The 15858-nt window shown below is 36.9% G+C and overlaps 1 protein-coding gene across 5 annotated transcripts in view; it reads right to left on the bottom strand.

The window, feature by feature from the left end:
• Nucleotides 1–236, bottom strand: part of isl2b (ISL LIM homeobox 2b) — a 6076-nt gene extending 5840 nt beyond the window's left edge. For 2 of the 5 annotated variants that reach the window (XM_051944936.1, XM_022208701.2), the window contains exon 1: nucleotides 1–156. This exon is cut by the window's left edge and continues 124 nt beyond it. The gene's annotated coding sequence lies outside the window, so the exon portion shown is untranslated. The other 3 variants (XM_051944938.1, XM_051944935.1, XM_022208708.2) reach the window with 3 other exon arrangements.
• Nucleotides 237–15858: the final 15622 nt, after the last annotated feature.

Raw genomic sequence — 15858 nt, 5'->3', positions numbered from 1 at the left:
TGCCTCCCTGATAACTTGTGTCTCTTCGGACTGGAGGGGGCCGAAGAAGCTGCAGGGTCCCACCACGCTCTGCTCGTGACGTCATTACGTCGACACCGGACTCTCCAATCGCCCTGCTGCACCCCAACACCCTTCAGCCACCCCTTTCTGGAAATAATATGTGTATGAATGACAAAAGCCTTAGAATACAGATGTTGATGTATTGTTTTGTCTAATAAACGATAAAACAATCTGTTTTAAAGGCATGGAACAATTCTACTAAACTTTGTTAGAAATTGCATGGTGGTGGCATCATTATTATCATCATATAAAAGCATCAAAGCATTCCCCAAGCTGTCTGTTTTGTTAAACTAGCTGAACTTAATGAAGCTTATTGTTTTAAATGAAGTATTATTCGGAGCTAATTCCAAATGATAACATGCAGAGATTGTTCAAATGTCCTGCACTGATTCACACAGACAAGAAATAACTCACTGATTTATTCTTTGACGCAACATTTTCGATATTGCTTCTAATACATTACTGATTTTTAAACAACCTGTTTTGTTCTAAGTTTGTCAGCAGGTTTGTTAGCAAAAATCATCTCTCATCATAAGGTAGAAAATAAGATTTCACTGTTGGTCTTAGGTGTGGAGAAAAAACAACGAAGATAACTGCCCTGACCTTATAAAAAAAAAGTGTATTCAAACCAGAACAAGGAATTCTTGCACTTGTTTGTTTTTCCTACATAAATCCAGCAGATTTGAGGACAGTTTACAAGCTCCTCTGCTCAGCCAGGCCTGTTCATCTATTCGAGAATGAGGCCATCTACTGGAGGAAAGTCAGAACTACAGTTATTGAAGGGAAGATCATGGTCAAATCAGGACAGAGTTCTGCGATTTATATCCCCTGACTGTGACTTACAGGTGTGTCGAGGCATGGAATATTGTGGGTATTGTCTGTTAATTGTGTGTATTTTAATAAATTAAAGGTGACATGTTCTTAGTTGATTCCTCAAGACAGCAGGTTTCAGATTATTATCATCTGTCTCTATCAGAACACCACTGCAGCAGTTTAAATCATCTTATAAATTTGCATTTAATTGCAATCAAAGTTGTTTTGGTTGGACTATGGATTTTGCCAAAAGCCAAGGCATTTATTGGCACTTTACTGTAGATTGAACTAGTTTTCATTGCCACTTAAGCATTGCATAATGACCTCAATTTGCTGTATGTTATCAGCCGACAATGAAGCACTAAACAATAAAGTACTAATTTTATAGCTTCATCTTACTTTTAATACTTAGTTTCTTAAATGTTTAGTGCAGGCCAATGTTCTCCAGAACAAGGTAAGTACAGTGACACGTAAGCTGTCAGTGTCAATGCCAGTGTTCTCCTTCCTATCATACATGTTAAATGAAAATGACATCTTGTACCTTATATCAGCGAACTGAACTGAACTGCAGTTTCGGTAAGTATGCATGTTATCAAGGTTATTTGCAAACATATGAAAACACCAATTATACTTTTAAATATAGACAATTTTTCTTTTGTCATCTAATAGCTAGTTTTGGTATTAAAACACACTAACAGATAAGCTACAAATAAGTTCACAATGGTAAATCTTAAGTCTAAAGTTCTCTGTCGGCTAAAGTCTTATTTGATAGATCTCATCTCACTCTAAGAAGAAGGAATTCTTTTTAGTTCTTACACATTTGTCTGGTGAAGCGGTTGGGCAGACATAAAATTAGATATTCAGATATAGATTTTGTTATGCATATTGGATTTTGCATGTCAGTGTTCTTGTGCATCTAAAAGTTCTTCCTCTTTAATAAGTGACTTCAATTTGTAGTCTGTGATTGTTCAGTCGAACTGTCAGCTTGCAGATCTAATGGTGTTTCTATTGAATTAGGCCGCATTAAACTACATCTTAGGTATTTTAATATAAGTCCGAATGTTTGCTAATTCACCCTCTATGTAGTCAGTCATGCATAGCTACATACTTAAATATTGGATTTGCTGAATTAATTTTGATGTTAGGCGGATCACTTTATTCAGTTCTTTGGAGCACGGAGCGATGTGTCCCAGGACCGAGTCAGTGGTGTCCTCATGTTTATCACATGACTAACTAGGATACAACTTCTTCTGATTGCTTATTATATATGCAGGAGAAATGCAATTGGTTATGTTTTTAATTTTGCTGTTTTTTTTTTTCAGTATTAGCTTTTTTAGCTTTAGAAAAGGCAATAAAAGTCAGTCATAGAATGTTGTTAAAAAAAAGTATAAAAAAGTAAAAGAACTTCAAATGCAAATCTCGTTGAGGAATTTGTTTCCTGACTTTATTTCCATTTGAAATTTACTACAAACTGATTTAATAATTAAAAAATACACCTCAAGAGGATTGAAGTGATTGAGCTTGGTCACTCAGTGGGTCATGTTTCTAGCTCTCTTCTTTTTTTCTATTGTTGACCCACTTTATACCCAAAGACGCATAACAAGCATCTGAGGGGAGGGCACCAGAAGAAAACTGTTTTATGGAAATGCAGAGGAAAAAATATGAATCTTCTGTAGTAGCCATGACAACAGTCTCCTGAGTGGATTTCTTCCACCATGCGAACCTCTGGATCCTGTGCACTTAAGAAGTATTTTATAGCTTCATCTTACTTTTAATACTTAGTGTCTTAAATGTTTAGTGCAGGCCAATGTTCTCCAGAACACAGTGGTCGTAGCAGAGCTCAATAGTTTGTACTGCCAGTATAGTGGGAGCAGAGCTGTCATTCCTGATCGCTGATACCAGCTGAGTGCAGGTTAACTACTGTTACATACCTGTAGACACGCATGAAATACCTGCAGCTTGGGTCCATGTTTACTGATCAACACTGGTGGTTTACAAAGGGCAGCTTGCAGAGACACAATCCGAACTGAAAACAAACTAGAAGGACCGCTGGATTTATAAGATTATATGTTATTAATGGCAAATTCTCCACCAGATATTTTATGTCAGAACTACAAAGACTTTTAGCGGTGGTACTTTTGACACTTACATAGCAGCCCTATTATATCATTTGCTTGATAGATATGATCCAGTATCTCTCTGCTGTTCTGTCTGGTGAAGTTAAATGTCAGAATCTCTTTAATGTCACACACATCTGTGCAGGAGCCTCTATTTTTGAAAAGGTAAGTACAGTGACACGTAAGCTGTCAGTGTCAATGCCAGTGTTCTCCTTCCTATCATACATGTTAAATGAAAATGACATCTTGTACCTTATATCAGCGATAATGAACTGGAGTTTCGGTAAGTATGCATGTTATCAAGGTTATTTGCAAACATATGAAAACACCAATTATACTTTTAAATATAGACAATTTTTCTTTTTTCATTTAATAGCTAGTTTTGGTATTAAAACACACTAACAGATAAGCTACAAATAAGTTCACAATGGTAAATCTTAAGTCTAAAGTTCTCTGTCGGCTAAAGTCTTATTTGATAGATCTCATCTCACTCTAAGAAGAAGGAATTCTTTTTAATTCTTACACATTTGTCTGGTGAAGCGGTTGGGCAGACATAAAATTAGATATTCAGATATAGATTTTGTTATGCATATTGGATTTTGCATGTCAGTGTTCTTGTGCATCTAAAAGTTCTTCCTCTTTAATAAGTGACTTCAATTTGTAGTCTGTGATTGTTCAGTCGAACTGTCAGCCTGCAGATCTAATGGTGTTTCTATTGAATTAGGCCGCATTAAACTACATCTTAGGTATTTTAATATAAGTCAGATTGATCTTTATTTTCAGGCGAGGCTTTATTCTTTTAGTATCAAGCAATATGTCACAATTAATTCAAAGTGGCTGACCCAACAGAGCCAGTCGCTTTAAATTCCTACAGATATGATGGGCTTCAGACAGCGCAGTATCATATTTAAGGCATTTATTTATTATTGTAAAAGAGGCTTGGATTTAATAGAAATTTGAGGCAGATATTTTTACAAAGTAAGCAGAACAGTACCTCTGTATGTGCCTTTACGTAACCTCTTCACCTTGCCCTAAGAGAGCTCATTACAACCATTACTTTAACTTTTATAGGCCCAGTCACTGTCAGTAAAGATCTGCGGGAACTTGTAAGCCAAATGCTTCTCAATCTCCTCCCCAGAGTGTCTCCTAAGCTGGATGTGGCAACTATTTCAGGCATCACTGAGGTCAAATCCCGAGACAATTTTGTCAGAAGCATGTAGGCCGTTGAGGCTCTTGTTGTGATAAATGCAGTAAGTGCAGTAAATAATAATGGGAATGTGGAGAGGATTAAGGAAAGACACACCAAGCACATGGAAAAGAGATTCCACTTTATCCAGCTCTTCACTCTAAAGTTCTTTGCAGCCAATTTGCCTGCCAAGGATAAGTTAGAACCCAATATTATGAAAAGTCATTACAGTAATAAAGTGTAGACAGAGACAGATTAATTCTAAAGAAGCATGCATCATGTGTGGTGCACTTAATCATTCAATAAAGTTTCTGGCAAAGTTTGAGTCGTGGTGTCTGTGGCTTATTTATGCCTGCTGTATTGTACTTAGAATTTCCCACAATGTGGAGCCAGAAGGATCAAACTCTGGAAGTTGACTAAAGTGTTGTGTGCGCTCTTTGCCTAACTAATGCTGCAGGTCACAGGTTAAGTTTGCAAGTGTTCCACGTACAGCAGCAGGAAATACCACATGCAGCATCATTGTTTGTGACCTGTTAATGACTGCCAGATCTGGTCCAGCCATCCTAGTTGTCAGTCTGGCATAAAAGCCTCCCAGAAGAATCTGTAATCACAGTTTGATGGGGCCCATTAACCTCATGAAATATATATGTGTGACTGAACTCATCCACTTAAACTTTGGCAGGAGCCAAATGTTCTTGTTTGGAATTCAAAGGGGGCATTCCTGGGCCGCATTACTGAACTTTCCACAGCGACTTGTTTTTTTTTTTTCTGAAGTGTTTTAGGGTTTTATGGCACTTTGCCTCTATTGTCAGACCTATAAGTAATTTACTATGGGCATCCCTTTAAACTCCCCGAGCTGGTTTCAGTTGAATTTGTGCCAGTTTGTATATATCTGCTGGAGCATCTTTATATTTTTTAGAAATTAACAAAACTTACAGTTTATTGTGCATTATTTTGCAAATTGAAAGCACATTCTATTTTGGATGTGTCACATAAAGTTTATGAGAGGTGTAAATAGTTAGGAGCATTTTTTCTTGTTGTTGTTTTCATCATGTCTTTCATGTCAGAGTTGGAAAACCTTTCTGAGGCCAAGACTAGAACAACATACACAGCAGGCTGAGAAATATAATCACAGACTGTACAAGCTTGATTTGTTCATTTATGGCCCTTCAAGGCTGTTAAAAAGAAGCACATGGTAGAATGCGCAGTTTGGTGAATATTTTTTTTACCAGAAGAAGAAATCGCACAAGAACACTCAGCTTGAGTACACGTGGTCTCAGAGGGAATCAAAAGCTAAACCTTTCCTCAGCTGACATTTCTGTTTTTATTTTATGCATTTATAGAATGAGGGCTGAACAGTGCAGGACTTCATGCCGCTGTATGACCTGCCTGACAAACTGAATTCTGTGGGCATTGGGTGTTTTTTTTTGTGTGCATGTTTCTTTTCTTCGCATGTGTGTTGTTGTGTGGATGTTGGCTTCATCCTCAGTGTCGTGCAGGTCAGCCAGATGGTGAAGGCTGCTGCTTTTGTAAATCATAATCAGATAAACAATTTATTTGTTTGTCTCTCATCACAGAATCAATCTTTTTTTTATTTAACAAAAAGCACATTTTCATTCTTATATTGCATTTCTGAAGAACATTTAGCATTGCAGATTAGTTCAAGTTGAACAATATTTTGGACTAATAAAAATAGTTTAACATGTCCTTTGCAATGAGAACAGTATAGCATGTATTTCACTATTTAATAAAACTGGGAAAAACGCCAAAAAATCCATGAACACTGCCACCAAAATTTCTTATAAAACTAGCATTATTGTGTGATGTCCCGATGACGTCATGCTAATTAATGCATTTGCACCATCTAAAGTTACACTCTGTAGTTGTGTTTAGTCATTCTTATTTAACATGTCTAAGTACATTTATTTGGACATTGCTGCTACTGAAACACTCGTGCAACATTTTAACTTCCTTAAATATAGTTAATGGCTGGTTAAAGACGCTGAATGATTTACCAGAACCAATACTGACTTGCCTTTAAGTGCTCTGAGCCTATCTGAATGTCTGGAGTCAGCCAAAAGTGAATTTAAAGCAAGCACTCAAGTTATGAGATATTAAAAATGTGTAAGCAGATATCTTCTCAGATCATTTTGCAATAACTTAAAGATCAGAGGTAAGGCATTATCTTTAATATAATTCTGCTGTATTTCACAATAAATAGCTTTTAATGCCACAGCAGTGATGGCATGTGTGACTGCAGATGTTTATTTTGTGACCGGTCCTCAAAAATGCCCCTGCGAGGGAAAAAAAAAAATAAAAAAAAATCACATCCTCATGCGAGCCAAGCCATTCTGAGAGGGGAACCATGTTGCAGATTTATAATTCATAATTCTTCAGAGTTAATGCAGTATTCACATGATAATTAGTATTAATTTTTGATTGGTGCCTCAGGGCAGCTCTGCATTGTTGGGCGGAAGAACCTGTGCCATTATTACCGTATTAGTGTAACTGTCAGCCGCCTGTTTTATTTTACAAATGCACATCTTGTATTTTATTATCAGCCACTCTCATCAGCACAGAGCAGGCGTCTTGGTGCTCATCAGCGCCTTTAATGAGAGAGGAAGCATTTCTGTTTGGACCAGTCAAAATAATGCTATCACTGAGCACTGAGTGTGTGACACCTCAACACACCGAAATAATTGACTGTAAAAGAAAACACGTACATTTCTAATGTATGAGATGTCCAGTTTTCTGATTAAATTCTACTATTAACAGATTTATTTTTATTACCCATCTGGTTGGGTTCACAATTTACTGTAGTTCTTACTATATTGATTTTAGAGTTAGCAGCATTTTGTGTATTTTGGTATAACAATGCAAGAATGCAGCATCTTCATGTTGTTAGCTGCTTGTCCTTCTTATGAATGTGGTGAACAGCATGTACAAAAATACATGAAATACACTGTAAAAATCAGTTTGAAAGATGTAAAATAATCATATTCAAATTGTGAAAATAAAAGCAAGAGGATGTATCTGTAAAAGAATGATTTTTGCTGATTTCAAAACTATTTTAAAACAATCATTCTAACAGTCAAACCTTGTAGAAAAAACACACATTGCCCTTTTCTAAAAATACAAAGTTCTGATGATGACATTTCTTTGTACAATTTTAACTTGTTTTTTTTTTTAATCTTTTTTGTTTTTTGTTTTTTTTACAGTCAATGTGTAAATTACATGTTTGTTTCTGGTGACTTCCCAGTTTTCATCTGTAATTTAACAAAACAGGAAAACTCTGTAACATGACAGCAAACTGTCAAAAAATATATAAACTGTTAAAAACTGTTAAATCATGTTAAAGTGTTTCAGTGTAAGCTTTACATATAACTAATAAATTAATTTACTATATGATTCTAATGGTTCCTACCTGAAGCAGAGCTGAAATTGTTTGTTAATCAACGACAAAAAATAGCAAATGATGATAGTGATAATGTTTAATAATTGATTCATCCTGTGAGTAATTTTTCATGCAGCAATGAAAAAATTCTGTCTTCAACTTTTCAGATTTCTCTTATTGGATAGTAAACTAAAGGTCATTGAGTTTTGCTGTGTTGTTGTTGCTGAGTTGCGCTATTTGATTAAGAGTAAAAATAAAAAATAAAAATGAATGGGTAAATTATGCAGTATTTAATTTGGAACGTGGATGTTTAAGTTGAGTAATTCAGCACAATGTGTCCAGGATTTAATCACCTGCCATGTCTTCTCTCTGCTTACTGACCAGCTGATAAACTTTGCTGTGTCACAATCTGCCTGTTTTGTCAAGCACTCATGTTCTCACACCTGAGGGAAGCTTTTCTGTGTGAAGGAAGAGGTTTCAGCATCACTTTGGGGTATTTTAGTAACAGGACAGCAGGTGCACGACTCCCTGACCTGCACCCTCCACCAGCTGTGTGTGTGACTGTGTGTTTGTGGGCATGCTGAGACCGAATGGCAGACAGCCAGAGCTCTGGGAAAACTGACCGAGCTTGGCAAATCGACTGGTGACTCTGGTGAACCAAAAGCTGCCTCCTGCTGCCTCAGTCGGCTTCTTTCCAGAAAAAAACTTTGAAAAGCTGCTCGTATGCAGCTGGATGCTGAAGGCAGGGGGGCGTGTTCCTCTGTTTTTTTCCCCCTCTCTCATGTGAAAAAAGGCCCTCTAGATTGACAGCGCCTTTCATACTGTATTATCCGGCCTGGCTTTTAACTCCAGGAGAACTGTGTTCACAAATTGATGCTCTGCTCCTCTGGGGCTGTAGCTGAAACATTAAATTGTACTGAAATATTCATATGTGAGTGCATTTAGCTGAGAGCAATTGATGTGCGACTCCCCAGAGGCCCGATGGAAATGTTGCAGGGCCCCAGCACACGCCGGCAGACACCCTGAGCTCTGGCCAGGACAGTGATTGTGATTTAGCCGAGGCTGCCAAGCCCGGCTAAGCTGAAGGCTACTGTATTCAGAGTAGCCTGAGAGCAGGAAAATATGTGGTGTGAGGTGCCACAAACTACTGGGCAACTTAAAGGATATCTGGAGAAAGAGCATTTAACTATCCGAGCACTTCAGTCCATAAAACTGATTTAACGGTAGAAAAATCATCAATGTGTAAAATAAGTTGATCAACAGTGGAAACTTTTACTTTCATTGTGCAACATTTCATAAAGTGGATGTTATAGCCAACTAGGATTACATTTTTATTAGTTTTGGATTGATACATGATGGATTTGTACTTTCTATTCTTAATGCACTGACAATAAATTTAATTTTAATAGTCTACCAACAATGTACATTCTAAGTCCTCCATGTAAGCTATCATAATATGTAGTCCACCATAAATATAGCATGAACTCAGATTTTGTGCTTGACATAATAAGCAACCCATCTCAGTCAGTGACCAAGAAAAACAGGACTAAGTATTTGTTTGTATGTGAGTAAACCTCTCGTTTCTCAGTGGCACAGTATGCAGTGACACATCCTAAAACTCTCTATCTGAATGTTTGGTCTGATTGTCGTGGATTTGCTGTAACAGCAGCACATTGAATATGAGTATGTGCATGACTTTAACAGGATTTAGAAAAATGCTTAAAGTGTGGTACCCATTTCCCTGAAGAACTGTGCTTTGTATTCAAGAATGTTTGCTAATTCACCCTCTATGTAGTCAGTCATGCATAGCTACATACTTAAATATTGGATTTGCTGAATTAATTTTGATGTTAGGCGGATCACTTTATTTAGTTCTTTGGAGCACGGAGCGATGTGTCCCACGTCCCAGAGGACCGAGTCAGTGGTGTCCTCATGTTTGTCACATGACTAACTAGGATACAACTTCTTCTGATTGCTTATTATATATGCAGGAGAAATGCAATTGGTTATGTTTTTAATTTTGCTGTTTTTTTTTCAGTATTAGCTTTTTTAGCTTTAGAAAAGGCAATAAAAGTCAGTCATAGAATGTTGTTAAAAAAAAAGTATAAAAAAGTAAAAGAACTTCAAATGCAAATCTCGTTGAGGAATTTGTTTCCTGACTTTATTTCCATTTGAAATTTACTACAAACTGATTTAATAATTAAAAAATACACCTCAAGAGGATTGAAGTGATTGAGCTTGGTCACTCAGTGGGTCATGTTTCTAGCTCTCTTCTTTTTTTCTAGTGTTGACCCACTTTATACCCAAAGACGCATAACAAGCATCTGAGGGGAGGGTACCAGAAGAAAACTGTTTTATGGAAATGCAGAGGAAAAAAATATGAATCTTCTGTAGTAGCCATGACAACAGTCTCCTGAGTGGATTTCTTCCACCATGTGAACCTCTGGATCCTGTGCACTTAAGAAGTATGTTTCAAAAAGAGAACCTGAGAAGCTTTTTAAAGAATGATGTATAATTTATTTGCATTTTTCTCCTGCTTCGGAGCCTCTTGAAAGTGTGTCCTGTGTGAGACGTGTTCTGAATCTGTCAGACCGCAGCAGTAATGCAGCCGTATTCCCCACATCTATGTCTCTTCTCAATGAGATTTGGCCTCTTTTAATATACAACCAGCTGTTCGGTGTCATAGGGCTGTGTTCAAAATCTCTTCCAACCACTTAAAAAGAAATTACATTGTAAACAAAACCGCTTCGCTGTTGTTCACATGAATCAGTAAATGCCTCCTAAAAACACCATATGCTGTATTCCAGCTAAGTTTAATGGTAAAATTATTATGCAGTAGATACCAATGCCTGGTTGTTATCTTTTTTAAATTATTTAAGCTTGCTGTTATTGTAATGAAGATTAAAATGCAGCCCCTGTAATGTCACTCATAATATTTGGAACTATATTTACAATTAAGAGACACTTTGAGGCACCCATCCTCTAAATGATCAACTGTTTTGCCTTTTAAGGAGTTGTGATACATTTGTATGTTTAAAAGAATTTAGATGTATAAATTGATGGGTAACTTTGCAGTAATATTTCCAGCTTTCTGTTTGTTTCGTTGCCTTCCCCTGACTGATGTATGACCCTGCAGTGATTAGTGCTGTTCAGTTGTACATCGAACAAACAACAACCGGTAAAAATGTACCAAAAAATACTTGCAGAAAAGTTGCACAAATAAAACAATAAAGAGGCAGTAAATATTTGTAGCCACTTGGGTTAAAACCATAGACTGCATTTAAGATAGCTAAAATGACAGTTTCCCTCAAGTATCTTGATGCCCTCAGTTTTAAATTCCACATCCTCCATGTTAGCAGACAAGACATGACTGAAAATTAAAAAATCTCACTTTTCGAAAATACAATTCTGCATTGTTCAGTATTGTTTAACATTGTTCAGTTATTCTGATGCTTGATTTTGATTTATTATTTAAAAAAACAATGTTGCATTGTCCCCAAACAGCAACTTCCAGGGCTAATAAATAAAGACAATGTAGAAGTGACAAAAACTGCAGTTCCTCAAATGGCCACTTGAGGCTGACTCCAAAAGTGAGTCAGTCTCCATGTTTAAATGCACAACTTCACAGCAGAAATAAACATGTTAAAAGTCTGTTACAAAAAAAACCGGTTTCAGTCTCTACAGTTTATATAATTGCTCATGAAAACTGCATGGATGGCGGAATTCTATATTACTCACCCAGTTTAGCTCTATTAAGGCTTGAAGTTGCATCAGGAGTTGACTGGTTTAACAGAGATTGTCAAAGGTCAGTCCATGGCTCAGGGATGCTGCAAGGCCCCTTCAGCTCCATCTATCCTCCACCTCAGACTTATTGTTTGGATAGCTGGTAGGAATAAAGCACAGCCAAGATGGTGACAGCCAGAGTCACCACACTAATATTGTGCTCGATAATCTTTATTTGCATGGGAAGGTTCCTAATCAAGAGAAGTGAAATACAAGTATCCATGTGTTAGCCGACCAAAACTGGTTAAATTGTCTAAATGATATTTAACGGTACTTCCCTGCTTATTTTATCTCCTTAAGCATAGGATCCACAGGTCTGAAAGAAAACAGCACTGGCCCAAATGTCGCACCCATCTATGACATATTCAGGGCAACAACATCTTCCGTCATATCATGATTATGTCGGCTGGTGTAAGAACTTGGACTGTCTTTTCCTATGGTCTCATAAATTTTCCTTCACATCTTTTGTATGATTTCATGACATTTTCAACTGAAGTCAAGGAAAGTGCTTCGGAACTGACATAGGATGTGACTACTTGACTGCAAGCAAAGCTTTAAAACTGCTCTTCTGATGCGGGCAATGTCAAGAAGCGTTTATGTAGCCAGTGGTCATCCATTTATATAGACTATATTCTGAGGTGGAAACAAGTGATAAACGCCTGAGAATCATGGTCTGTTCGATGTTCAATCATGGTCGATGGTATGGCAAAAAGTGGCTTTTTTTTACACATCATAAAGAACTAAAATGTCAAGTAAATTTAAGCACAAAATATTTCCGTTCTTTTTTATGATGTATCTATCTTTATCTTTAGTGGCTAAATATTTCACTTGTGCAGTTAATAGTTTTAACTAACTTCTGAGAGCAACAAGAGTGAATCTAATTGTAAAGCACAAAACAAACACAATAAACTGAAATACCCCATAACGGTCTGCAGTGGGAATATGAACTACAAAGTCGGGTGAAAGTTTTTGGTGAGTTTGTTCATTAGAAGAGATCCATTTTACATATTAGAATAATGACACTTTAAATTCACTTTAGAGATTACGGAGATGTATATTCTTGTGAAAACAGGTTCACAACAGTTCTAAGCCAACTCTCAAAAGCAGTTCATGGAGGTCTAAATCAAGATGAAATTAAAACTTAATACACTGACCCAGATGACTTAACTTAGTACCCCAGCCATGCGTTCCACTCTCTCATTAGGGTAAGGCTGACAGAGCTTGTACAGTTAAGACATCATAGAAAGAGAAGTCGTAGACTGTAGAAATAATATGCTTTAAGGTTTTAAGAAAGAAAAAAGATGATCACATATGCTTCACGGCTCCATATGGATTCTGCTGCAACGTTCTTTCAGGTGTGGTCATATTTAATATCTCCTGCTGAATATTAAGTTACTTATATTTCATTAAAACACAAAAATTTGCAGCTTGAAAAATAAATGAAAATATCCAGCTAATTTAATTCATAAAAAGATTTAAAATTTCAGTGTTGATGTCTCCTTGATCTGGATCCCGACAGAAAGGATAGGACGTAGTATCACCTGTCTGATATGTTTTGTGAAATTTGTTAAATAAAACAGTAAAGTCAACTTTTAAACATTAAGCTTAAACTGTGAACTTTGGTATGTTTAGTTTCCCATACCTGCAGTGCAAGTCTTATTACACCAAAGCGTCAGTAGATGTAAATCTTATCTTGGAGGCGATTGGTTTCCCTCCGTCAATGAGAATGAAAACAATGGTCATGTAATGTTAATGCAGTTAAAGTGACTCCCTCTGTGCCATTATTAAAACATTTCAATTATTAAGTGTCTAATGGTCACTGTTAGTTCACTTAACTTCCTGTGAGTGTGACAGGGACGGTACCTCTGGTTTCGTTGGAGAGGTCCCAAAAGCAATTTACTGCTTAGCATGTCTCCTACAGGTCTGCTCAGTGTCCCTGCCCGTCAAAATCAGCACTTAGCTCACACTGACCTGGCATGATACATATTGACAAACTGGGTTCATATGAATCATTTAGACAAACCTTTCATTTACCCCTGAGTTGTAAAAGATTGAAACAATGGGTACCATCTTTTATCTGTAGTTATTATCAAAATTATATACACAGATGCCTTTACAACTAATTCAGCCTCCTCACTGAGCAACTTTGCTCAGGGTGGAGCTGGAAATCGACCCGTATGAGTTATCTCCTTCTTTTACATGGCTGGTTGAGCTGGAAGGGGTTCAGATTAGAGGCACAGCACCTCCACTTGAAACATTAATACCAAGGCAGCTGTGACAGATAGAGGCCAAGCCAGGGTTTGGCACCCATATTCAACAGGATTCCTTTGTGTGTGTTGAGAGCCAAGCAGATCATTACTTATTTACTTGTTCCATGGCACGCGATAGGCATTGTTGTTTTTGTAAACTAGATTGATGTGTTGGGTCTAGTACGGTAATAGCTATGAGGTTGCAGATCCAGGTTATCAGCTTACGTGGCTGCTGTGTTAAAAAAAAAAACCAACACCGCGGATGGCTGTGGAACTTTTCTGCCTTTCCTTCTTCCATTCTGCACTTCTTTCTCAGGAATGTTTGAAGCTGCAATGATGGCTGTCATTTAAAAATAGTATTTCTAAACAAAAATTGTACTTTTTCACTAGAGCATGTCGATTTGTATTATTTTCTTTAAGGATATTCTGTTTTCAGGCTAAGGTAATTGAAGCAATTCTTATTCTTACTTGAACATAAAATTTTAAATAATAATTTGTTATTAGTGAAAAGCAAACCTCTCAAACAATACAATCTACATCAAGTTTAAATGGATTAGTTTACTTTACTGCCATTTAGTCAAGCCACAGATACAAATATGACGGCAGATGTGATGTTTTTTTGTTTTTAACAAAATATGATACTAATTTGTGAACAGTGCTATTCTGGAACATTTTTGTGACATATCTCAGGGCCTCCAGCTGCTGTTTGCTTCATATCAGAATGAAAAAATGTTCTTTTATCAACCTCTGAAAGTCATGTTTCTCACATACCTTCTATATGCCAACACTAATTTGGTCTCAGATGGACACATTTCTGGCTCCTGTATCAGTAAGTGAGAAAAGAGGTTGTCCTTTGCCTTCTAAGTGTAAATACATATTCTATGCTCTCCAGAAAATGAAATAACAAAGAACACTGGTAGAAAGGATGCTGACAGATTGCACCGTGTCAAAGAGGGATTGCTATGCAGTTTTTTTGCAGCACTAGCTTTAAAAAGTGTATTTCAAGACTGAAGTAAAGCCACACAGGATACTCCGGAGAGAGCTACATATGATGAAATATTAACTTAAAACAGTCTTATGTATCCCACAACAGTATTTATAATACGTAGTCACCCTTATGTAGTGCCACATTAGCAAATGAATTTAAGAAGATTATTATAAAACAGCCTCGAAGGCATTTTTGCAAATGAAACTCTTCAAACTTGTGTTGATAGCTTAATTGCAGCCCTAATAGTTATTAACAATTAAAACATTCTCTCGATACTTGTAAACATTTGACAAGCAACAAAATGGTACAGCAGTTTATCTTGTGAATTAATGATATGAGAGGGTAATTAGGGGGGCTGATTCTTCTCATGACACACTTACAGCGACTTCACCAATTAGTGGTTGTTTTGACAGGTCTAATGGTAATAAGTTTAAATAATTTAGACTTTCAAAATCATATGCAAATTTGGAGATGATGCTGATGAAATAATGTGGTGCAGTGTACGACAGAGAGTTCAGCAAGAAGCCTATCAGACAGGGGCGATTCTAGGATCAGAGATTTAGGGGTGCTGAGCAGAGGTGCCCGGCCAAGCAAGATAAATTTCACTGTTTTGTACATTTAATGCAATTTCATTCCCACGTTTGTGAAAGAAGAGCATAACACTTTTTGAAAAAGTCTGTGACTAAACCATCCAGTCTGATAAAGGTTATTTAAATGCTGAGTCACAGCAAAGGAGGAATACATAACAGCATGTATGTTTCTGGAATAAAGCAGTCCCCTATACTATGTACCAAACAAACCAAAAATGGACCTTGAACTTATTTTTTGACTTTTATTTGAAATGAGAGGCACAGCATCTCTTCCCCTGGTCTGCTCTTTCTCATCTCCTAGAGTTTCTCCCTGTTCTTCTCCTCCTTGTACGGTGAAACTAAGCACATAGTAAAACATATAGATAATTAAGAAAATGTAATGAAGATGTCCTGTTTAGAATGAAGTCCACTGATATCTGTTAAGTGTGATTCTGGAAAGCATTTAATGTGAGGAGAACACATGACCTCCATGACATACATGTAAAACCATATTGTGAATGGAATGTTTTTCTTTGTCATCTTAACAGGTGCTGTTTTGCGTGCCACTATTCTCTGTTTGTTTTCTTACCTGGTTCGTCCTGACCTTGCACTCTCTCCTCTCCTTGCTCTTTTTCATCTCTCCCTCTTTGGACTGACAGTTATACACAAATAGATTGCATTCAACTAGATGAAAAATTA

Source organism: Acanthochromis polyacanthus, chromosome 2, assembly GCF_021347895.1.
Source record: "Acanthochromis polyacanthus isolate Apoly-LR-REF ecotype Palm Island chromosome 2, KAUST_Apoly_ChrSc, whole genome shotgun sequence".
Lineage (NCBI taxonomy): Eukaryota > Metazoa > Chordata > Actinopteri > Pomacentridae > Acanthochromis > Acanthochromis polyacanthus.
Note: the sequence above shows the minus strand (reverse complement) of the source record. Positions and strands in the feature narration are given on the sequence as shown.